Raw genomic sequence first — 26,604 nt, 5'->3', positions numbered from 1 at the left:
GCCCAAAATAGTACCCAGAAACTGTAGCAGTCATCATTTGCTCAGCACTCCAAGAATGGAGCAAGGACCACCCATAATGCAAAGCTACTTTCCAGTTAAGAGCCCTGCTCTTGGGTTAGGAGCAGTGATAATGCTGAAGCCACCAAGGATGTGGACTTGGTACCTAACATTTACCAGTGAGTTATGGTAGCTCAGGTAAAACTGGAAGGCACATGCCCTCAGCAAAGAGAAGGATACAATCCTCCTTCATGCCACAGTATTTATTTTTAACTCTACTTAGTTTTAGGCTGTCTCTCTCTGTCCTGGCCAAGGCATTTAATAGTGTGGCCATGGTTACATGACATAAAGAAAGGAGACAAAAGGAATGGAAACCCTATAGAAATCTAATTACTGCAGGTAAATTAGTGCCACACTGTTAGTGAGTGCATTTCCCAAAACTCAGAAGATCACTCAAAACACTCATCTCATATATCTATGTACTAAACTAAGTATGTATCGTAAAAGCACTTAACAATGGCTAGCAGTCCCAGGATTCTGCTGACACCTGTGGGAAAAAAACCTGAAGGTAAAAATGGCTCCTTACTCTTAAGTATCAGCCCTGCTGAACCTGGTATTTGAATACTACACTGAGATCTTTCTTCATCAAAAAGTGTCAGAAAAGCAGGACAAGAAATTCCCTTCATTTCACATCTGTGACATCTTTGTCAGTATATTATTCCTGAGAGAAAATTATGGTGCCCATTTCCTTCTATATGTTAAATTAATCATTCTCCCAGTGACATGCCGAGAAGAACAGACTCAATTGCTCACCCTCACCTTTGCAGAGCAAGTAAAAGTTTTAGGCAAAATTCCGTAAAAACTTCTTTTATTCTACCTGATTCAACAGCATATTTCTTTAATTAAACCCTAGATTCTAATTCTACTAGAATCACAAATTCCATGTTATAAGGGAAATTATGTATGTTATTGAATGGGAAGTCTTTTCTGGGAGGAAAATAAGCAGAAATTCAAAAAGCACTGAAGAAAATAAAGCAGACCATTTCAATCTGTAAGAAGGAGAAAAATTAATACTACAACCACCTCTACCAATTGCAAAATGTATTTCTTAATCTGAATAAATAGGTAATGATACAGCGGATAGCAAACAATGACCAATATTGCAAGAATGCATAGTTGGAGATGGCCAAGCTTTGGTCTAACTTGCAGCAGGCAGCCAACCCATCTGCCCTTTTCCCCTTCACTTCTTTCAATACCGTTAAAACTACAGGACTGATCCTCAATACAAAAAACTTCCCAATGATGCCAATATAAAGTCTACTTTCAGGAGGTTTGTGGGACTGCGCCTTTTCTTTTCCGAAGACAAAGTAGTCTTGATGATCCAAAGTTGCAATAATTTTTTTTTTTCCTTCTTAATTACTTCAGCAATTAGGAAGAAAAAAGATCTATAAATAAGAAGTCTACTATCATTTGGCTTCCTTCAGCCTCATGATCTACAGTGCACCAGTAGCCAAGCTGTCAGTAATATTCACTCATCATGTCCTTAACTGGAAAGATACTGTAGATGTTTGGAAACAGTCATAAAAAGAGATGGCACTGGAAAACAGTGCACATCAATTTACCTGTGTGCTCTCAGAGAACTACAGAAGGAATAGATATGGACTATCTGATATGTTGTATTAACTGTATTTTTAAATACATTTTGAGTACTTCTAATATGCATAGAAGTTGTTTTGAGTGTTAGGCAGATCGTAAGACAACTCTTAGATGTAGAAATGTTACACTAATAGGAAAACTAAAGATTACTTTTGCTTGAAACTGGAGATATCTCATCATCTCATGTACAGCTGTGAGCATGCCAATGTTTGGAAGCTCAGTAAGAAACTGGAGGACATCAAGAAAAAAGCAAGATAAATGCTTAATAGGATAGCAGTGTCCCATAATTAACCACTGCATACCAGTGGTTATTTATGGGACACTTTATGGGACACTCCTTATGAAATCTAAGTACCATCAAACATTGTACTTAGATTTCATAAGAAGACATGGAACTACCCTTGGATGTTTTTAAGAATATTTTAGACAACTTCCTCTTAGAAATGATGCGATTCTAGATTATCTTGCCTTGAAGAAGAGGAATGGATAAGGTGACCTCCCTCACAGTCTTATTTTCTAACTCCTCTATGAAACTTCAGGAAAAAACAATAAAAGAAACTAATATATGCAACATGGACAAATAATGACTATGGGAACTATAAGCTCCTGTCCAGCAAATGCTTCCATACATGCTGAACTTTCTTATCTTAAGTCATCTTAGAGTTGTCAAGGGGATGACTCAGAACAGTAAAATTATGCACATGTCAAAGTGTTTGCACTACGAGTGCAATAACTCTCACTTCTGTACCGCATGAGGAAAGCCGACTGTTCACACTTCTATGCTGCCTGTATGAGAGCTTTCAAATCAAAATAATTAATGTCTGGAAATGTCTGGCTAGTGAAGAGCTTTGTTAGTTTGTACAAGAAACATTTGTAGGACTTTGGACGTAGAAAAAGTGATGGGGCAATGAATCAGTAAGCTTTGTAATGCTTTCGTACATTCACTTGGAGTGTATGGAGATGAAATAATAAGGATGATTTAGTGTCAGAAGCTCCCACTGGTGAAGTCAGGATGTCTTGACACCAAATGTTTTAGGATACTGGCACGTTCTTACCATGATCTCTAAAGAGATCTTAATGTTGTCAGTCTTGAAGTGAAGTGAGGTATCCTTGTTCAATATTACAGAATACACTTATATACTTAACAAATGGATGAGTCAATGTGATGATTTGGGGATATAAATCCAACTGTTCACAGACTTTTTTGGGGGGATGTTTCCGAGGATGGGATCTCTGAGAGCTGTTATCTCTCTTGCCAAAGCAAAGATAGTACATGTGATGACGGAGTGCTAGGGATTTTGTTGGAATGCTTACACAAAAGGAGCTATAAAGACTGTTAAGTCACACCTGGTTTGTCTCTGCTGGACTAATATGCATTATGTCAAATAACCACTTTAATAACTTTTATGTAATTGCTTAGAGGATTGAATCTGAAAAACAAATCGCAGTTAAATTGGCCTGTCTACCATACAATACTCCTAAAGTAACATTATTAGTGGTAACAGAAGGAAAATGAGAAAAGGAAAATTAAAGTTAAATGAACATTACTCTTACTGTGACTCAGTTCTGCACCATGAGCATTACTAGGGGCATTTTTACTACCTCGAAAGGCGCAGGACCAAGCCTATTGCTTTAATCATTAAAAACTGATTAAAAGAGAGCACTGAAAAATAAACATTAGGAAACTATTGCCCTCATGCCACAGAACGGATTAGATACTGAAAAATTAGTGGCTTGTTCATTTAGTCTCATTGTTTACTTACAGTAACTTATATGAGGCAATAAAAGAATATAAATATCCAAAGGCACAATGGAAGAAAGAAAACATCCCCTTGCCAGGAGTAACATTCTAAAGAAGCAGGGTGCCTCGTGGGTATTCCACCCTTCTGAACATTAGTTCTCTTTCAAGAAAGTTTCCACTGGTTAACTGGCAATGATGGCAGTAAATACAATGCAAAAACTGCAAGACTGCATTTTTAATAACTGCGGTTTTTCTTCTTTTATTTGGCAAACTGTCTAAATACCGTTGTGGCATTATATTAAACTATCTCACAAGGACTCAATCAGCTAATGTATTATTGCTGGGCTTGAAAAAAACATAAAGACAACCTATTTATAAATAGCTTCTCTGTGTTCAGTGTATTATTTTTTTTATTCTTCCAAGGAAGGCAGGCGGTTGCCAAAAACTATACGCCAGTATCATTTGGCAAACTTTTTATGGCGTTATCTGATCTACAGAGACATTAAATCTGTACTGAAGGTGGAATCTGTTGTCTATTACACAAATATATATACAGTTGATAAGACATACTATAACAGCTGTTTTGGAGATATTCCCCCATAATTCACTCAATGGAAGCAACATATATGCAGCTGACATCTTCCTAGTGAAAAATCTTGGAAAGCCTGCTGGCAGAAGTCACTGCACACAATCATTAGCCATGCTGCCATTTTGAAATACCTTTTTCCCCCTTTGCTTTCTTTGCACTCAAAAGCTGCGTCTTACACTAACTATGGGCTGCATTTTAAAAAGGGACTGCGTATGTAGGAATTCTAGCATGTGAATTGCTATACACCTGGTAATTTCAGAAGTATGGAATAGCCATGTGAAAGGTTTTCTTCCCTTGTTTGCACAAAATGTTAAGTTTAAATGGCTAAAATACATTTTTAGGAATGACACACTACATGGTAAATTTCAGCCTAGAGTTATTTTTTTTTTAACGAATGAATACAAACCATTTACAGAAGGGTTTTTTAAAAGGCAGACAGAAATAGACCGTTCACTGGACAACAGCAGTGGGCATTGCCATAATGCAAAAGCAGGATGTTACAAGCTGTGGGGACAGTTCTACAGATCTTAAATCCTCTGTAACACATGTATACCTAATCATGTTTCAACTTTCATCTTCTCTCCTTTCTCCCCCATAGTCTTGACATCTAATGTTCTGTTCAAAGCACAAGCAAGCAGAAAATTCTTTTATCTTATCCTTGGGGAAAGTGCAAAGCATCATCCAGAGGTAACAAAGTCCCTTCAGCATCTATCCTCTTTATTAACTGAGAAATACTATCCAGTATTACTAGTTTCAGTTTCTGCAGGAGTGGGGAAAAATCTAGTGGTGTGAGTGCATAAGGAATCAGATAGTGTCTCTGATCTAATCTCTGCTACATGGTATGAAGCCCAAGCCCCTATCATAGACATGAAAGCAAAGACTACACAACTGCACCGGCAGCCATTGAAATGCAATGAAAGTTTTCTGCACTATGGATTTACTGTACATACTTATATTTTTAGGATATTCTTTATGGCTATACGATTTAGCAAGAACTTTTTCTATTGGAACACAAGGCTCAGTTTAAATCAGCTTGCAAAAACAATGACAAACCACAAGGTACAGATTTCTGAATTGACAGGATACGTGTGTTAGGGCATACTTGATTTGGATTCTGTGAATTGATTTTAAGGATAAAGGGAATATTAGATCACAGAGTCCATAGTATTTGATCATACAGCCGAATTGCATCTATACGAAGGCATTATGTGTTGACGCCAAGAATGCGGATAAATTAAAGCATTTCAGTCCCTGAGAAACCAGGCAGAGACATGCGAGATTAGGGTATAAGAATGTCTGAGGTCCATGCTGTGCTGCCTGCGCAGGCAATGCCCCTGGCAGGCAATGGTGCTCCATAATGCAGCAAAAAAATGATGAATTCTCTGGTCTTTGCTAATCTGACTTTGCTAATTTCTTCCCAGTCCAAAATCTGGTCACGATTTGGAAGCTGAGCATCTAAGCAAAGACACACCAGCCAAGTAATTACGAAATAAGATTGTTTGTACCTCTTGTCTCTGTTACTTGTGTCCCATCTCCACCAGCATTTCATCCCTGATTGTTTAGAGAATGCAAAAAACCCACAAGTTAAAGCAAACCTGCATTCCTCCCTCCCCATCCCCCATCAAACACAAATAAATCCAGAAAACATTTGGTAAATTGCATGTTAGAGAAAAAATACCACCAGATCAATGAAGTCTATTAGCAGAAGTCCTATATCATAATCACATCAAGGGATGTTAAATACTAAGCTATTATACTCCTGTACTTGTGTACTGCTACTTGGGAAAGACTAGACATCTCAGTGCTCAGAGATCACTTGGAATTATCTAATTTTATCATGCTCTGACTTTAAATACTGCAGTGAGGATGGTGGAAGAAGACACGTGTGAGCAGTCTTGACTTAAACACAGCAGCTAGAAACCCTGGATAAGTAAGACAGGGATCACATGAAGTTCAAATCTGCCTTGTTCAAACCCTGTGTACTAAAGAGAATTTAATGAGTAATCCAGTAAGGACTACTGTAGACAAAAATGGATCCAAATCAAGCACTGAAATAATTTCAAGCGACAGATGAATTCATACAAAGTGAAGTCTCTTCAGAGGTACTTTGGGGAGAAAATGCCTACATTTATTAACCAGATTACTTGTTAAACATAAACTACCCTTCTTTAGCTGCAAGACTACACTATGCTCCTATGGGAAGCATACATGAGTTCTTCTGTACAATAGGTCTTATCACCAAAAAATGGTATCTTTGGATCAGGTTTTGCATATGAAAAGAAATTTTCTGTGAAAATCATCCTATGTGAACTGTGTTACTTTGTTTACACAGAATGTCTCATTTAATTTTTTTATAATGAATGGTACTTCAAATTCATCATGTCAGATAAAGAGGCGACAATTATACCTTTCAGTAGCAATTATTGCTATTTGTGCAAACATTTTTCACCCATTTGTTTTAGCTGTATTGTTTCATAAGTCACATTGGCAAGAATTTTTCCTAACAACAAAAATGCCCCTTGACACCTAACTTTTCATAAAATACCGTCATTTTTGTTCTCATAGCACAGCTCTCTTGGTGAAATTACATACTTACAATCAAAAAGAATATTAAACCTTTAAAAAAAATAGAAGAAAGTGGTATGGTAGCACTTCCAGCCCATGCCCAGATTAACAAAATAAACATGTCTAGCAATGCTCCTGGGCACTGGGGCCAGCTAGCCTGGAACAGCCCATCTGTATCCTTCCAAACATTTTTATCCACTAGAAGAGGGTGGATACTTGCAACTGCATCCTTCAATGTTCAAATCTTGGAGACACTCTAAGGAAATGTTTGCGAGAGTGTCAATGATCATGGGCCAAAGATAAGCCAGCTGCCACTCTACTGGTTTAACCAGGTGGAGATAAAGTTTGAGTGCTCAGAAGGCCCCCTATTTAGTTCACCTGCATAGATGGGGCCAGGGGATATATTAGAAAATGTAGCTAATAAAATTGTAACTTTATGGAATCCTGTGGAAAACCTCACTGTGCTCCTTTGCTCCCAATCCCAATGAAATAAGCCCAAAAGGCAGGAATTAGCCACTGAATAATAATGACTATTGTCTTCTTCAGAGCCTGCTCCTCCTGCAATCCAAAATGTTTTTTCTCTGTCTTGCAGTCTCTTCACTCTGGAAAACAGTTTATGTAAGAAATACTCCAGTAAATACATTCACGTGGTATTCATGGCTTCAGATTTTAAAAAACATATATTGTCAGTGGAATCCCCCAGAGCACAGTTGTGTGCCTTCTGCCCCATCTCTCACATGGTACCAAAGCTGGAGTCAAATCCTGTGGGGAGGGGTTGCAGTGCCTGAAGCACCCCATTACCTTATGGATCAAAATGCCTTTTTCTACCCAACTGCCTAGAGCACTACGCAGCCCAGGCTTTCATCCTCCAGATGCACCCGAGCCTTGCATAAGTTCCTGGCAAGAAATGTGCACAGCAAAACATGTGCTGCCTTTAAGAGAACAGGTTTTCACTCCTGTGGGGTTACTAATGCAGGTTAATTTTTTTGTCAAAATAATCCTGTCACCCCGTTAAAATTCTATACGTTTTTTGTAGGAAAGTTTCTATCTTGTTTTTTCTAAGTAGAGAAGAGAAGAAAGCAATGACAATGATAAATAAGTATATTTTTAAAAAAACTAATTCTGAAAAAGTATTTTCAAGAATAGATTAAAAAATTCTAATTTTTTTTTTTTTTTTTTTTTTTACATTTTTCACTTAATACAGTCAATATTTTTGACCCACTGTTTTTATTTGACATTTCAGGACAAAAGGGTCTGAGTCAGCTGGCATGAAGCCACACCATGACCTACAAAGAAAGTGCAAAGACTGTATTAATTAGCCCCGTCCCACAACGGACATGAGGACAATATCAGAGTGCTGAAGAATATTTGCACAGACAGCAGAAGGAAAGCTAAGGGAAAGCAGGAAGGCAGGAAACAGTTAATCAGTCTTAATGGATAACAGGATTATAAAAAATAAAAGAGAAAAGGTGTTGAGAAATCAGTTATTTGCAATGAAAGGGAAAATAAAATCAGTAGTAAAAGAAACTGGAATAGGCTGAAAAACAGGAAGGCAGCAGGGAAGTATAACCATAGAAGAGAAGGAAATTGCACTCGCTTGCAAATAACAGCTCTGGCCTTTCTCAGACAAAACTGCCAGTGCCAGGAAATCTTTCAGATTTGGGGAAAGTTGAAAAAAAATGAGAGAAAAGCACAAGGTATGCAATCAAGAGTGAAGAAGTAAGTATGCAGTTAGGCTAAATAACTCCCCATTACATCTCGTTTCCTAGTATTTTGCTAGAAAGGACACTCCTGGGTGACCATATCCCTTTCTCCTCTGACCTAGATACTGAGGAATTCCTCCTTTTCTTTGCTCACTCGCAGATTTCTCTTGTTTTAATTAATTTCCCTTGCAATGAGGCCCGGACTGTGCCCCTTGCACCTACCTGGAAACCTAAGGAGAGAGCTGCTCAGCTCAGGTTGTTCCTCTGGTGGGCTGAGGAGCCTCTGCCTGCCCTGCCACGTAAAGAAACAGCCTTGGTGGTTTGCTCCGCCAGCTCCCAGCCAGCCTGGCCTAGCCCTGACCTCTCTGGCAGGAGGAATATTACGGTCAGCCAAGTCCTGGCTTAGCCCAAGCCCTGTTTGATCAGCGGAAGATTATGCTAAGAGCTTTCCTATCTGAATACAGCATGTGAGCATTTGGGCTGGCTTCTGCCTTCCTGTTGTAATTACTCGATAATCATCATCAGCACACACACCTCCCACAGACACCTTCCGAGCAAAGGGTCCAAAGCTCTCCTGTCATCAGCCTTTTCCATGTCCCTGGAAAAGGGATCGCTGGGTGAGAAATTGTGGCATGCAGCCATTATCCTTATCATATACTGGGGGATATTTTTTGAGAAACACAAATGCAAGCAAAGTGATTAGCCATGGTTGTGCCCTACAGAAATAATACTGCTTCCTTCTGATAAGCAAAGTAACTGTTTTGAATGTGACTTCACCTTATTCTGTGCGTTACACAAATCAGGGATGTTATCCTGGAGACAAGGACAATAATAAAAATAATCTATTCCCATGACTTTCATGGTATCAATGTTATCTTGCTTAAAACCAGAAAGTTTTGCAAGAAAAGTCTGATGTCACATCTGGCTCTGGTGGGATCAGGCCATGTCCAGGTCTGTCCTCATTCCAGCACTTGCTTTCTGTGGCAGTCAGTAATCCCATAACATTTCTCTCTTGCTGTTATGGATTAATAACAGAAGTAACAGCTAAAATCTGAGTGCTCGTCAGCTGGAAATGCATCTTTTTGAACTAACTGATCATAGAGTGACTGTGAGTTTCTAATGCGATGCAGCCAAAATGAAGGCACATGCAATCTTATGGAGGCATTTCCAACACAGATTCACAAATACAAGTGTCTCTGTACGAAGTACTGGTGAGCTATCAAACGACCCGTATGGCAAGCCACATTTAATATGATACACAAGTAATGGCACCTAAGGTAACTGAGGGATATGAACATCTGCTGTAGAAGAGGAGAAAAGATGCATGTGGCTTGTTTAGTCTAGTCAAACAAAAGCTGAGACAGACTGATATCTCTCTTTAGGGGAAGATAAGGGGTTAATCTAAGAATATATACTCTGAGAATGGTACCTGAGAAAAGGTATTTAAATTTGGGTCACAAAAGCAAGTAAGTACAACCTAGCAGTCAACATATCTAGGTAGAAAGTATAAGACAATTCCTAGCCTTTCCAGCAGGAATCTTTTGCTACCCAGATACTTCTAAAATGGAAGATGGGAAAAGTCTGAAAGGATTATATGATGGGAAGCTTGTGGCAGCTGGGGCAGGACTCATGGACCAGAAAGTGCCCTCCAGTTAAAAAGTGTCACAGTGATGCTCCACTAAGAAAAAGAACTGGCAATTTGACCCTGCTGTTGGGGGTCCTTTCCCCTCAGCAACCACCAGCCCCCACATGCAGCTCCTGACGGGAGCAGGGCTCTCGGCATGGATGTATCCGTTTGGGAACTCGCCTTCTTGTACAGTCGGTACACAGCTCCCCTGACCAGTTAAACAAGGCTCAGATTTGGGTTCCCTGGCCATTCAGAGTCAATTTGCAGCTAAGCAAACACATTGTTATGATCCTTCCCCGCAATCAGAAACAATTATTTCCTGCAAGAAGTCACCCCATTTTCTTTTCTGTCTTGTTTAGACACACGTTTATGCACACACACCGCAAATGAAATCAAAGCTACGTACTTAAACAGAGCAAGTTCGGAAAGAAGCAGCTTCTTCCTGGCAACGATGCTTTATAAGGGGCTAGACCGCAAAGCCACATGGAGAAGCACCTTATGCAAATAGGACTACTCAAGAAGTAAGTATGGCTCAGTGTAAGCCTTTCAGAATGTAACATACAGGGCTTTTAATAAAAGAGGGAGATAACACCACAGTGTATTTGGAGTATGGAAGGCAACTGAATAGCATGCTTGGAAATATCCAGCATTAAAAAAAGCCTAATCCCATTAATCTGAAGAGACCTTAGAGATCAGCTATGACACAATCGATCTGGGACAGAAGAATATCATGAAATGCATTACAGATATTTCACTGAGACATACAGTCCAGTGAGAATGCATTATTTGAAATGTTGCAATACAAAGCTAGGGTTTGGGGACACAGGGAGAGATTCACTTAGTCTTTAATGATACTGGCCTTGCTCATTCTTGGCTCCACCTCAGTCTTTGTTAAAAGGGGTAACTTGAAGGTGTGCTAAGTAATTCATAAGACCAGATCCTTTATTGCTGTAGCACCTTTGAATTCATTGTTGGGGTTTGATTCACATGATACAGGTGTCTTTCACCTGCTTGGGTTGCATGGGTCATTGAAAGTCATCCACGAAAAAGATGACCAAAGCATACGATTAAATAAAAAAAAAAACAAAACAGTGTAGATGTATACTCCACCTCTTTTTGCTTCATGGCAAGCTCCCCACAGACGTTTCTCTCCTTTTTGACACTTGTTTGCCTTGTGTGTTTAGCTTGTGTGCTTTTCTTTACTCAAAGACTGTTTAAGACCCACTAAAAGATTGTGGTCTGTGGTCAAAGACTGTACAAAACTCCTTGTACACTCCTTGTACTTCACACAGCAAGGTCGTGTTCCCAGCTGGATTCTCTATGAGGTAACATAATAAAATAGCAGCTGGAAAGTTAAGACAGGGCACTCAGACCGCACATCCAGCCTACTCCCCTTGCACAGAGGTAGCTCAAGCACACAGGGCACCATCATGCTGTGAGGGAGCAACAGATTTAAATCATCTGTGATGCTCAGGTTTATCCTGTCGAACGCTCTGTCATTCAGCTCTCCAGTGGGAAGCCATTTCACACTACACAACTCAGCTTTACTTCAATTTTTCTACTCTTGCATATTGCTTAAGCCAACCCAAGTTGCTGTTACAACAGGCTGGTCCTGAAACGAAAGGAAAAAAAGCTTAGAGAATCAGGAGCAAGGGACAGATGGGAGAAGGAGTCCCAGTCCTGTACTCCCGAGAAGGGGCAGCAGGCGGATGTTTGTGTGAGAAAAGGGGTCTCCAGAGCACTGGGCAAGATGAAGTGAGGTGATAAAAGAGACTGTTCAAAACAGCGTGGATGGGGATCTTAAATTTAAACAACCATTGGTACTAAAGCTGTTTCTTATTAGTTCATGCCCTACCTGTAATAACACGCAGCAACCTTTCCTTTGCTTTTTTATTGGTAAAAGTGACTAGAATCAATATTTAGGATTCGGTTTACTGGTGACTCATCACCCACAACAAACACATGGAAGCAGACCGTCCTAGTTGGGATTAGGAGTGAAGTGCCAATTCACAGTCTCCCAGCCAGTCCAGTCTATTCCCTATAACAGTGTACAGATCCAGAATCAGATCCAGAAGCTGCCATTTGCTACAATTTGCTACAACTTGCTGTTGATAAAAGCCAGCATTTGTAGAGTAAGGGCTACAATGAAAGGCCGGACTCATCTCCCTTTTCTGCAAGCATCTGCAGCTGAACTAGGCACCTCAAGTTCCTTTTACAAACCATAGAGAAAATTAGGTATTTTCAGGGCACGATTCATCTGACTCATTCTATGCGCCTAGCTTAGATGGAGATGAGATGATTTTCTCTGCTGACCTGAATGCTGCCTCAGGGGTGGTTCAGGTGTAGACACCTACAGTGTAATATCTACATCTGGACAGAGTCCCAGCCTTGGAGGCCTGAACTCTGGACTCCAGCCAATTTATTGGTGGGCAAATCACTTCATCTCTGCAAATTCTCACCAAACTTTAGCTGCCTAAGAGGTAAGCATTGACTTTAGGCAAGTCATGCAAGCGTACTCCACAACCTGCTGAGAGAAAGAGGCCCTTCTCAATGGAAATTCAAGTTAGACTTGTGGCCTGAATCATCCTGACTCTTTTATATGGTTAAAGTCAGGTAAATCTTGGCTCCCTGCTTTGCAATAGTATTTCCTGTAGTTAGAGTGGTGAATCCTATGGGCAGGGCTCTGGAAAAGCCTTTGAAAAACAGGTTTGACTCCTTCAAGGAAAATCACCACCTAGGCTTCCAGTAGCTGACAGCAAAGTGCAATTGTATGGCCTGTTTTGTAAAAACACTTGTCTCGCACTTCATGCTGTTCAAGAGTTTGTCTTCTGTTGCAGTAGTGACTCAGCTTCTTTGCAGTACCTACTCCGGAGTTAAAACCACACAGAGGAACACAGACTCGCTGCAAGACACTGCACTGAGAGCAGAGAGTTACTGCATAAGGAACAGAGCTACTTCTCTGGGTCGTTACTAATAGCTGAGTTAGTGGCACTCTGGCTTTAAGCCACAGGTGCCCTCACTGGAGTATAAAGCACCTCTTCAGCTAGAGTCAGGGTTAGGCAGACATTGCATTAAGAGCAAACTCTTGAGTTATGCTGTGCTGGAGCTCTAAGAAATTCATACAAATAAGGAAAACCTTTGCCAAATGCAAAGGTAACCGAACAGAAAGGACACAGGTTTTATCTGGGTGTTCATAAGAGGTTTCTAGGTTGACTGCGGTAGTCCTCATGACAAGAAACAGAGGGTGTATTCCTGAAGCAGTTTAATAATCTAAGATACTCAGTTGTGTGGTCTCATCCTACCTGTTCCTTTTTCAATAATCAGAGATTTTTTTTTTTCCTGAAAAGTCCATGTACCTGCTTTGGGGTTGGGGGGTGGGAGGGGTGGTGGTGGATACTTCTGTACACAGTTTGCGAAGCCCAGAGGTTTCTCCCAAGCAAGAACACCCTTCTCCCCGAGGACCACATCCCTGCTCCATTAACAAGGTGCTTCTTGCTACTCCATCATGTCTTGCCTTTTCCATTTTATCTCACCCCAACTGTCCATGCACAAATTCCACCACTTTCCTCTGTTTCCACTGTAAGAGTCTAAAATGCCTTTTATTTTTCCACACAGTCATCCACCCCAAAAATATTTTTCTTTTATATAAACTCCCCAATGCTCTATAAACTCTTTGATTCCTTCTTTTTCTCCCTGAAGGGACAACATGATGCTTCTTCCCTCCCCGAGGTTTCACCAGAGATTTTCTTTTTACCAATGAATATAGGTCAGTGAATTTACACCATATGTGTTGCTCCACTGGGTGATCGTTCCATTTTACAGTAAATAAGGCAGGACATCTGTTTTAACAACAGAAAAACCTACAGGAGTTTGTCAGATCAGACTGGTTTTGTACACCTTAAGTGTTAAAAGACCTTGAAGCCACAGTAAGGTTGAAAAGAACACAGAAGGTTGAAAAGAATCTACAGGCATTTTAATCTGAAATTATTCTTAATAAGAGCTCTATAGATAAATGAATGAAAAAGCAACAGTTCTTTGACTAGATGTGGAATTGCATCAGATTTCTGTGTTGGGAAGAAAATCATCATCAATCAGAATCCAGTGAAGCCGTGAAAGCAAAATCAGTTTAAATTTATTTAAAATATTTCTAGTATTTTGAAACCAGGAATATTTCTATCATTGTTTTAACATTTCTGATGGTTAAATTGATTATGTTGGTATCTTTGATCAAATTATTGACATGTCTCTGTGTGTAGCACAAATATTTAGTATGGATAGCCAATGTTGTACTTTTCATATTTACATTACAACATAATTAAATATTAGACCTTAGTTACAAGGTATAAAAAAGAAAATATTTTTTAAATATGAACTATGTCACAGTGACTTTTTTAACAAAAAAACCATGGAGAAGTTAATCAATGCATAAGACTGTTGAACTTAGTTTAGATTGCAGTGCCTGAGAGCAGTTAGACTGAGACTACATCCCACTGAGCACACTGTTGGTGAGCAGATTTTGACAAGTTTTGAGAGGAAAATTGGGTTAAAAAGTTAGATTGTTTTAATGCCTTATATTAAAAATTACTTAATCTGGGCTTATAAATCTGAAAATGGAAAAATCTCCAGAAAGATCTGAAATAAATACTATGGTATAGCCTGTGATATACACAGATGGTGATGTTGGGGCAAAACGCCAGCATACAGAATCACAGTGTTAGGCGAATCATGGGCAAAATAATTAATAGCGTTTCTAGTAGCATAACACCCTGCAAACATACACACTGCCTCATGGAGTACTTGTCAGCAATATTAATCTAGGAAATAATTAGTCCCTGTAAAGATCTTTCACACTCTTTCACCAGATGGCCAGGCAAGATCGTCAGCTAAAATCCTGCTGTTTCAGCAGTGGAGAAAATGCCAAGGAGTTACGCTTTATGCTACCCTGTGCAAGGTCTGGGCACGCTACACTGTGCTCACGGTTTCATTCTCCCAGGTACTGCACACCGGTACAGCATGCTTCACAAAACACATCAGATCATTTTCCGAGCATCGCCGCCAAGCGCACTTCACACCCCAACATTTGCAAGCCACTCCACAGAAAGTTTTGCCATCTGCCAAAACATAGGACTTCTCCAAACTGAATGCAATCAGAATTCATATATTTAGAAGCAAAATGAACTCCAGAAGAGATAGCATACTTGCTTAAAAAGAGAAGTATGTTCATAATAGCTCACAATTACAGTGGCTGTCCAGTCATGCAGCAGCTCCAACTTCACGATCAACTAACCTTCACTTTATCTTCACATTGTTATCAAGCAAACATTTAAGGAACTTACCAGTGACATATTGACTGTTCCCACAACTATCCAATATGGGTTTACTCTACACATGCTGTATGATCAGCTAGTGATTTTATTGGAAGCCTGCTAAGATGGAAGCATACAGCCGGGGTAGGGTTATCCAACAGAAGTGCATACACTGGCCTAGAAATAACATGCAAGCACTGGAATATGAAAACATACCTTCTATTTTGTTTGGGTTCCCTGTATCCTAGAGCTAGCTCCAAGGCTGTGGAAGTCAGAGAAGAATAGCCTTTTCTTAGAAACTCAAGACCTGCTCAAAGACACGGAATACTGGATACGGCATTTGACAACGTCTGTAAGACTCGTAAGCAGCAGCACAGGGAATTCTGGAAAGTTAACACTTCTCCTTTGAACAAGGAGCAGTGAGCCTGATTTGGCTGACGATGGGAAAAAGAAAACAAAATAGGGCACTGAGCAGCACTGCTGTGGCTGTAGCTGAGGCAGAATTTCCATTTCAAAGCCTGGTTTTCCATGGCCTACTTCTCCCTTATAAATACAAGCTGCAAGTTAAAACTTGGCCCACAGAGTTCACCTGTCACGTTTAGGAATGAAAGACTGAATCAAGTTGCTGAAAAAACTGGGAAAGGAAAAAAGATACTATTGTTAGTACAAATACATTTAGGAAAAAATCTGCTGTTCTTTTGGGGAGGTTGTGGGGAAACAGAAAGCCTTGTCTGCTTGGCTTTCATCAGAGGTCAGCAGCATGCCACAGCTGCAAAGTCCTGTAAAGACAGTGATTACAAAGCCTGAGATGGATCTTTAGACATGTTGGTCTTCAGCAGAAGTCATCTCAGGTCTGAACATGAAAAAAGAACTTTAACTTTGCAGGTTCAGTGTTGACAGTCACCGAGTGCCTGGTACAGGAGAAAAATTGTTTTCAGCTGTGCACCAGACTAGTCTCAGTCAGCGTTAGCCTCAGTGCTTTGATATGTTGCCAGAGTTTGGCCTGAAGGACACAGTCTGGTCAGTCAGTGACTGATTTGACTGATACATCCAACCCTGCCTGGTAACGTCCAAATGCAGGATGGTTTTCTAGGGAAGAGTAAGTCTTCACAGAGGTTTCAGCTATCTAGCCCACAGCACAAATACAGAAGATATTGATTTGCCAGGAAGTTCTCTCAAAATCCCACGCTGCTCAACGCAGTACTTTGATCACTTAGGATTAGCCTGAACTGGAATGCTCTACCAGGAGCAGGGAACAAAGCGGTTGGGATTTTCCATGCTACTGCCTCCAGTCTGTTTGCAGGTCAGAGATGCAGAAGCCTTCAAGACCCAACACAACCATGCTACTTACCTGTGAAATGGGGAAGAAAACAGAAAGGCACATGGTATGGGATGAAAGCTAAGTGTTTACACTCCTGTGCAGCTTCTTGTGTCAGCTTACCCATAACAGCGCCCAAGCACCTTCCAATAGTCCATTAAGTGATGTGGCTAACATCTGTTATGTACGGTTCATTCACTCCTCCATCCTGTTTGATTACCCTATCAATATGTGGAAAGTTTCCCCCTTTATATATAACCATGACCTTAGTTGTCTTTGGCACATTAATCACTATGCAGCTTGCATTTTTCAATGGTACAAAGCTTTTTCTGTGGATAATGAAAACTAGCAACAAGCATTCCCCACCACCTCACAGCACCACAAAAACATAACACAGTAATCACTGGTGAGCTTTGGGTAGCACCGGGATCAGGTCATGGAAGTGATCCTTTGAAGAGTCTGCACACTACAGCTGCCACATACAGTAACCATTAGGGAAATCCAGGGGTTCATTTTCTCTGCAAGAGTGACAAACAATTCAGGCAACAAAGCAGCCAAAGAGAAGATAATTAAAGAAGACTTGTTGAATAATTTATTTTGTGAAAACGAAGTTTAGGGATTGGAGTTTCTTACTTAAGGAAAATGTCAGCACTTCAATGGAAGAAGTTGTTTTCTGAAGATACAGAGATGTAAGAAACACGAAAATATTAAGATGTGTATTAGAAAACAGTGATTACATTTTAATGTTGTTAAAAATGTCATGACAGCTCTGCTGTGTTTTACACACATTCTGCCCAAGACAAATATATTAGTACCTTAGTCTGACTTGCGCTGTTTTCTACAACATGCAGAAACTTGAACAGCCTAATTGTAAAATCAGAATTGATTTCTCCAGAAAGCTACAATTCAGACACTGTTATTGTTCTCTTGCCATACACTCAGCGTTGCTCTCAGCAAAGATTTAGATTATATTTGACAATGGCCAAATTATCAAACAACATCAAATTTTCCAATGATTAGTCACTAAGAAAGCAAAAGTAATACCCTGATGATATTTTGCAATACTGCTATAAAGCTATACTGCACATCAGAAACATGCACTGGAGTCAGAGCACTAAGCAATTATCTGTGTTGATCGGATCGTTAACAGGGCTGTGATTTCCAAAGATCCTTTCAGAGCTTGCCGTGCTGTTCCAGTTCAAGGTGAAACAGAGGAGTATGTTGCAAGGACTTCGAGCAAAGATATGCGAAGAACATTGTTAACAACCACCAGCCCCCAATTCTCTTCTGGAAATAATTCTGATTGTAAAAATAGATTAAAATAATTCCACTAGGTTCCGTTGCTCACGATAAGAGATGAGAATGGCCATAGAAATGAGATCCTGCCCACTGATCAGCCAACAGTCAGCCTGTGGCCATGAGGCAGTGTAAGGGTGCACACTAACAGGTGTGAGGGTCTGAAGCAGACAGCAGCCCCCAGCAAAGTGTCTCTTCTCCCAGTTTAGCTCCATTGCTAGAGACAGTGGCTGCTGGGGAAGCTAACATTTATCCATTTTACCTAAAGAGGGGAGATGGTAAAATGCATCAGCAGAGGGATCAATCTCACCCAACTTTTCGTGCCTACACTGTAGACACTACACCTAAACTTTTGGCTTTTAGGCATTTAAGATTAGTATTTACACTTTCATCACAGGCCATGGGCAGAAATTAACACTGTAGGAGTCGAAAATAAGTCTCCTGAATCCCACTCTAGAAATACCTGCTTCTGTGCACTGACTGAACAGAACTCTAAGCAACTACTTCCAACATGAACCTCAAAACGTGCCTGCAATTAAGCATGACAAATGCCAGCCGGGATGTGATGGGTTTAATAAAACCTGCCAGCCTCACTAGTAACAGATTTAATGCCTACTATAGCTGTAGCCCACTAGAAAAGAAGGGGATACACACATCACATACGTCACCCCACTGTGCCTAGCCATCAAGAACCAACATTTGTGCCAGTGTCAGACCTTGCTTATCTCCCCCACCCCAGAAAAAGACCTGCAAAGTCTGACCAAGCAATTAGCAGAACACCAAGGTGGTAACAGTGAGCCACTGACTGAAATGGAGCAGTTGTGGAGATGGAAGACAGGATAAGAAATGATTAGGGTAACATCAAAATAGTCAGAAGGCAGCAAAAAGTCAGCAAAAAAGGGTGTCAGGAAGAGAGGCAAAGGGAGATGGAAAGAGAAAGCTTCAGCTCCACCAGACACAATTTCCCCAATTAAAGAAGGCCCTCCTAGGCCATCAGGCAAAACAGAGTCTTTTGGGCTACAGGAGTCCTTAACATTCCCCATGACAGTGGGTATGCAGAAACCCTATTCTCAGTGTGGTGAGATCAGGACCACAGGACACTTCAGTCCCTCGGTATTCCTTTGGGCAGAGAACCATCAGAGACTAGTTGTATACATCAGTTTTCAAAATGAGATACCATACCTCTGTGGGAAAGGGAGAGCACCTTTTATAGCACAACATCTGCAGATATGAACTTACATTGACCAATACTTTCAAGAACAGGGCAGGGGAAAAGAAGGCTAGTTCAAGATTATGAGCAGAAGATAAAGAATTTTGTCAGATGAGAAACTGATTTTTTCCCCTTTATATCCATAAGTATCATGCTAATAGGGAAGGAAATGTGAGGCCATGGAACAAGGCATCTTCCCATCATGTTTCATTATGCATCTCTCAAATAAAGCTTTGCATGTTTTTTTAGCTGGGAGAATTATCACATGAATTATCATTGCTTTTCACTCTGGAAATAGGAACTTACCAATTTCAATTGCAACTGACTATCAGAATGAAAATCTGATAAAACATGTGGTTCTTGTAAGGTACACTGATTCCTTCAGCTGAAGAGACTTTCTTTTTTTCTGGAACATGTAATAGTAGTATCTGTATTTATTGTGGAATAAATTCAGAAATGAATAGCATAAAATGAACGGAAGAGGCTAGTCACAAAGCATTTAGTCACACAGTTTACTCATTTATACACTGTTTATCTTCTGGTATATGCCACAAGAAGTAATCATTTAAATTAACAACTTCTTTAGTAGGTAATAAAATGTTATTGAGTTTCCAGACTCACAACAAGTGCTATGGCTATAAATCAGACTTATTCTAAAATTGCACTGATTTGCAGCACTGGGAGGCATTTCTAAAATGCCTCACATTTGAAAGGGAGGCACTGGATTTTTGTTTCTCTCTAGTCTCTGTAGCAATCCTGAAAAGGGCTTGGGTGTTTGGAAATGTGCCCATGCCTTTTCAGCTACATCAGCTGTTTTAACATGCGATATTACCTCTCCTGCAAACCTTGCCTAACTTGTACATTGCCCAAGCTTTTAAATGAGTTTAAACCACTTTCAGATGTCAGTTATGGTTACTGCTGAAAGTGTTCTGCTGTAAATTACCAACTGCAGTGCACTGGGAAAACCTGCCAAGAGATGATACAAAAATTACTTTGATCAACACTGGCATCCCAGACACAGAAGAACAAAGTAATGAAAGAAGCATTTCTCATTGTCCCAGCCTCCACAGTTCTAACAGCTGCATTTGGGTTCCCAGCAACCTTCTAACTAGAGATGGTAGCCTAAAATTGGTCCTGCTACCCTCTGCTTCTGAGCTCCTTGAAGAAGAGAAGCCAGAAGCCAGCCATCCCTTTTTACTAGTCCTTTTGACTAGAATCTTCTCTTCTGATGATGATGATGGCATCTGTGAGGAAGGTAGGGGTGTTTTTGTCCCTGAATGACTAAGCTGGCCAGTGACTCCCTTTGGTAAATCTGCCTGTCTGCAGCTCACATCCTCAACCCCACAGAGTCTCTGCTGTCCCAGGAATGCTGGGAGGTCTGGATGCCCTGGAGAAGGGATTTCACAGTACTCTAGGATGCATGAAACCATCATGACAGCTCAGTGGATGCAGCAGGGTGATTAATGTTGCATACTGTCACCTCAGAACATCTGCAGAGAGCCAAGGAGATGCATCATCTGTCCCTCCCAGACAAACAGCATTTAGGCAAGAAAGAGGTTAGCATGTTTTGGAGGACTTCTTATGTCTGGGTGGTCCCACACTGGTCCTATGAAGACCTCTTCAGAGAAAGCTTTGCATTTGAAAAAGTATATTAACTTCCCTCTGACTCCAGCTTACAGCATGTCTGAGAATCTGACATACCAGCAAGTGATGCAAGCAAGGAGGACGTAGCTATGTACCAGTTCAGCTCAGATCTGTACTGGGTAACTGATGATGAAAATCCTGTTCCTTTCGTCATCATTTTTGTACTTTATATTTGAAACAAGGCATAGCTACACCGTATTTTATTAAGTGCTAATTCTTTCTACGCAACAAACACAAAATTTTAACTCTGTTTCAAAACCTGAAATAGCACCTGGATGTTCCCCAAAATATAAGGATTCCCAATTTTGGGATGAGACTGTACAGTCTGCTTTCAGACCCACGTGGAATGAATGAGAAACGCTACTTGGAACCCATTAATACACAGTACTAAACTTGCTGAGCACTGGGCATCTCTGCCCTGTGGCTGGTAACCTGCAAGGTTATGGTACTACCAGAAGGTTTGGGAAGGCATGGTTTGGAGGTACCTGTGCTGAGCTGTCCCTGTGCAAGCAAGTTCAGTCCAGTGTACTTGGGTTATACTCTCTTAGAGGTTCTTGGCAGAGATTTTTCCATTAATTTCTCAAGGTAAGTCTTGGTGTGAAAGCGCCATGGTGTAACACACTACCTATTCCTGAACCCAACCTGACACACCAGTGTGACGCTGCACAGGGGAACATCCAGCCTGGGTCAGCATTTGCCAGGGGGATCTGAACGATGTGCTGTAGAACATTTATGACTTTTGTTTCAATTTAAGAAAGAAATTAAATAAGTGCTCAAAGGGATTAAGAGATAAGAGTGTTCTGCTTTCCACGTTATGAGCCTTGGTCAAGTTTAGCAAAGACTGCATCAAGGACCTCTTGATGTAAAGTCAGCGGTGCTCCAGGAAAAGAAACAGAGATCACAGAGCAAGAGTAAGAGACACAATTTCAGAAAGAAAGGCAAACATACCAGGCAAAAAAGACGAGTGAGTGAATGACATGTGGCAGATGTTGGCCACACGGCTCACCATCAGGTACACTGGTAGTGCCCATAGAAGGTCTAGAGCAAAACAGTCAAACATTAGCTCTATTAACCCAGATGGATCACCCAAGACTCTCCTGTGAGGCCACCAGTCTTTGGAAACTGGGCATACAGAAGCTGGAAAGCAAAGACACTAACAGCAGACAAACAGGTCTCGCTGTCTTGAAGACTATGAGTACTGGTTTGGGACCTGTAAAAGCTTTATTATAATCTGTGGGGAAATCCCTGTCTTCTTCAACACAATTTAGATTAAAGCTTTAGTACCTGAGAAATTGCTTCTCCCTCTCAGACCAAGGTTTTTTCTTAATGCCTTTTTATTGCTGCGTTGCTGACACAGAAACTTTTTTTTTATTCCCATTTCATGTTATAATCCTTCTTTACCATTGTATTATCTTATTACTGCTTATCTATGTCATTATTATTATAGCAGAAAGTGAAAAACTGCATGAAGAAAATTACAGTAATTAAACTTGTACATGAAATGGAAGACCTTTAACAATTCACTGCACTTCCATACAAAATCTGTTGCCACAGTATGTATGAGCAGGGAATGGGAGCAGGCATCTATTTTTTCTGGAAACATTAGCCATGAACTGCAAGCTACTAAAAGTTTTCAGAGACCAGAAAGGGGAAGGCCATCTTTTCTTGTACCTTACATCCATTTCTTGTAACTGAGGTTCACCTCTTTCAGGGACAGACCATAACTTTTTTTTTTTCAGTCTAAGCAGAGTCTCATTTTTCAAGCACTCCCATTACATTTATTTATGGAGTAATGTGTTGTTGAATGCACTGTTGGCAGGATCTGGCTCTGCACGTATAAACAAGTTGCCCCATACAGCTTTAAATGTCACCGTCGTACAAAGCAAAACATCCCAGGTTAGATAGATGTATTATGACCAACACATTCAGAACTTTTACTCCCCTCCTGCTGATTGATTGAAGAATAATATCCATGAAATGGGATGATTTATACAATTGCATTGCCTCTTGGCTAGAATAAGCCTTTGCAAGCCAGATGCTCCTGAAGAACGGCTGCTTGCAGCATAAATCTGATGTAATTTGATACACAGCATGGCGCACAATCAAGATGAAATGATCCTTAGATGATTCTTCTATGTGCAAATAATTTCAAGAAGACAATTTAAATAATGATATTTTCTGATTTATTAAGTTCTTTGGACTATTTTCTTCAGATAATGAGCAATTGCATCCAGGAGAAGTAGCTATTGTCAGGTTAATATTTTATCAATCCTTTACCTGGGGCCAACACCCTAAGAAACCAGAGGAGCTAGCTCTCACTGAAAAACTCAATACTGAAGGCCTTTTCCAGACTTGCCTTCCACAATGCCTCCTTATTATTATAAATGTTTATCTCCCGTTTTTAACAGTCCCACATTGGTATTTTATTTGTTTGTTTCTCGCTTTTTCTTCCTCACCCATACCCCTACATTTTTCCTTCCCTCTCAGACAACAATAGTAAAGGGAAAGCTTAGGATTGACAAGTATGAATCTAAACATGTAACAGCATTTTAAAAACGCGTGACTCTTCCAGTCTCAGTCAAGGCACTGTGCCTGCTCAGCATTAGAGAGAATCCCTGTCCAGGACTGAACGGATGAGCTGCCGTGGGACCTACTCCACCCGGAGCAACCCTCACGTTCAGACTCCCCAGTAGTGATTAGGATGAAACAGTGCTAAGAAAATGCCTAGTGCCTGTGTTGCCAACGTACCAAGCTTCAAATGAGCATGACTTTTTGCTTCACGTCTAGACTTCTCATCTGAAGGAAAGGCAAGTTGACGCCAGTGTTGCCAAGAGTAAAAGCTTCCATGTAACATTCAGAAACTAGCCCCAGAACAATTTAATTTCATCTTATATGGCATGCTTCTCCTAAAAAGCTCTTCATGGAGGTGGGATTTGCGATTAAGAGATGCGGAGGGTGGAACACATACATCTGTGAAAACTGGAATTAATGTGATTATGCTAAGCATAACATATTCTGGGCATCAGAGGTTTGCAAAGATTTAATGACATGTGCCCCAAGCTAAGAATTTTCTCTCTGGAAAATAAAGCATGATATTCAGAGAAGGCTGGGATAAAGGGGTATTTTACGGGCAAGCAAAGGAAAATCAACTGTCACTTTATATGAAACACCTTCCCTCTGTTGTGCTCTTTTAATTTCTACCATAATAAAGCAATTTTAATAAATTTATGATCCTGAAGTACTATTAGTGCCTGTTTCCCACATGCCATGTTTTTAGTCATGGGAAAAAAAAAGGAAGGAAACAAAGTAAAAAAAATACAACACGAGCAGAAAACAAATTGATCAATGTGTGAGAAGTACCCTTGGGACAAACGTTAGCAGTCACTACTCCTTCTAAAACTCCACTATCAGGTCTAATTCTGTGAAGAGATTGTGCCTTGGAGAATGTAATAAATCCTAAAATATTATCCAAAGTCCATGAAATGCCATTGTTTTGATGTTACATTTTGACTGGTTTCATGAAGCATGAATTTATCCGGAAGGACAAACAGCCTGTGATGCCAATAATTCTGATTGCTTCAGAAAATGTGTACATCTAGGTCTGTGTGCGAGGGTTTCCCCAGTCCAACAAATCTCGTCTTTTTCATTATGCACATGACCACAAAAGAATTTTAGGTTTTGCTTGTGTCTGTTGCTCACCTTATTCTCAACCACACCACATGTCCTACAACCACCCCATTGTATACGGCACAGTCGATCAATACACATTATAGCAGTTTAGTGTTGTAGGATGACTGTGTGTTGTGACACACCAGCAGAGCGAAAAGCACGACAGGTCATTTGCAGTGTAACACGGCTTTCTAGAAACCAAGCTGTTCCAAGTTTCTCACGTCATAGTTCCTCTAAATGCCACGGTCACCTTTCATGGCAAGCAACTCCGCTCACGGTGCTCTGATGCATTTCTGCACAGTAGAGAGTACTCCAAGCACAAAGTAAATGTTCAGTGATTCACATTGGTATTTCTTCAGAAAATAAACAAAACTATTTCTATTCACCTTGGTTGCAGGATGACCAAGCAAACACCTGAGTGAACTGAATCTACTCATTTGGTTTTAGAGCCACAGTCAAAGCAACTGCAAGATACAAGATATTCCCAAACGACAGAAATTTGCATCTGGGTAACTCTAACAGCAAACAGCCTATTGAGTATGCATGTGAGTGTGCTTATTTTTGCTGTTTTCTTCCAGTATAGAATTTATAATATTCAAAATTGTGTTGCAGACGCATTTGTTTCCGAGAAGCGCATACGCACTGTTTCTGTGCATAGCAGAACTCATAGGACTATTGCTCAGTTACGCGTAAGTTCCCCAGGCTGAATCACAGGCATGCGACAGCAGAAATAACCTGCACTGTCTGCACTGGCAAGAGGTTGCCTTCAGAAAAAACACCCATGCCCAAGCATTTGTGCACAAAGTATAGCAGACAGAATTTCTTCCAAGCTATCTGTGTACTCATATGAAAGTAAAACCAGACTGTATATATTTACAGGTATAAAGATGAAAAACTTCTATTTCTGCCTTTTTCAACCAATCATGCTTCAAGTATCCTTATTCTCTTTTTTTTTTTTTTAATTTTTACTAAACTTCTGAAAAGATTAATTCTAGACTTCACTAGTTGTTTTGAGCTGTATAGAAGAATACAAAGGCAAAAGTGAAACTTCACCTTCAAAAGCCAAAACTCTGAAAATTTTCCCCAGAATATCAAGACTTCTCTAAGTATGGAATACCCCTCTTAAGTAATCGAAGCTGACAGATGTTCATAAGTGCTAAAAAAAAAACTCCCCAGAATTTACTAACATAGTAAATACCTTAACCATACCTTTACACTTTTTATATAACTTTCAAGAACAGCTTATGGAGGGGAATGCAACTTGCCTCTATATCCAGTATAAGAGCAAATATGTGTTATGTACTTACTAGTTCTATTTTCATATATCCCAAAAGACCCACAATGTTACCAATGCTCACAAAGGCTGGAGTCCCAACTTAAAGCAATGAGCAAAATGCAAAGACAATGGCAAGGGACAGCAGTACAATAAAGCAAGGTATAGTTTTTACATCAGCTGTTTAAATTGTCTCTGTTATTTCACTGGTACAGTATCTGGCATACTTCTGTCCTTACAGAATACTATATAGATGTTTGCAATCAGACTATTTATGCTAATTTAATTTAACAACAAGGTTTTTGTTAAGACAATATACTTACTAGTGACTAGTTACTCTGTGTTGCATATTCAAAACTCTTCCTTGACCAAAAATATTTGTCTTTCTTTTTCACGCTGAGAATTACAAATATGGATGTCCGCTGGAGTTGTGGTACAATACAGAACTCTGAATATTTTCTTTATTTAGCAGATAAAATTAGACAATTAGACCAGACTACACTAGCACAACTGAAAAGCTGAGTAATTTTCATAATGCAATTGATTTCCTAACACATGGTGCATTTTAAGGGATTATAACAACTCACCACTGTAATATCAAACTTGATTAGAAGCCAGGGGGCCTGATTGTTATCTTCGTTAAGCCAGTGAAAATCCAGACAAAATGTAATTGACACCAGCAACTCTCAATTTGCACCAGTAACTAAAAGGAAAGTCAAGCACTGCATCTCTGGTTGGGAAGTGGCTTTTTGTTTTTGCTTGGATAAGTCATTTCCATGTCTTTGAGTGATTAACGGTGATTGTTTCCACTCCCTTGAAGATATCAAAGACAGTGTAGTTGGTGTTTTCACTGCTAAGTACACTGATATTACATGGGTTTGAGGAAGTGCCTTCATACAAAGAACAATTCACACAGCAAATAAAAGTAATTTCTTATGTAAACTTCTCTGGTGGCGAGAAAACCTTTAACATGCTCAGTATGCCAAGCCCTTTGCCCCTCCATAAGTAAA

This window comes from Platalea leucorodia (assembly GCF_965183815.1).
Source record: "Platalea leucorodia genome assembly, chromosome: 2".
Lineage (NCBI taxonomy): Eukaryota > Metazoa > Chordata > Aves > Pelecaniformes > Threskiornithidae > Platalea > Platalea leucorodia.
This window is presented reverse-complemented; position numbering follows the sequence as displayed.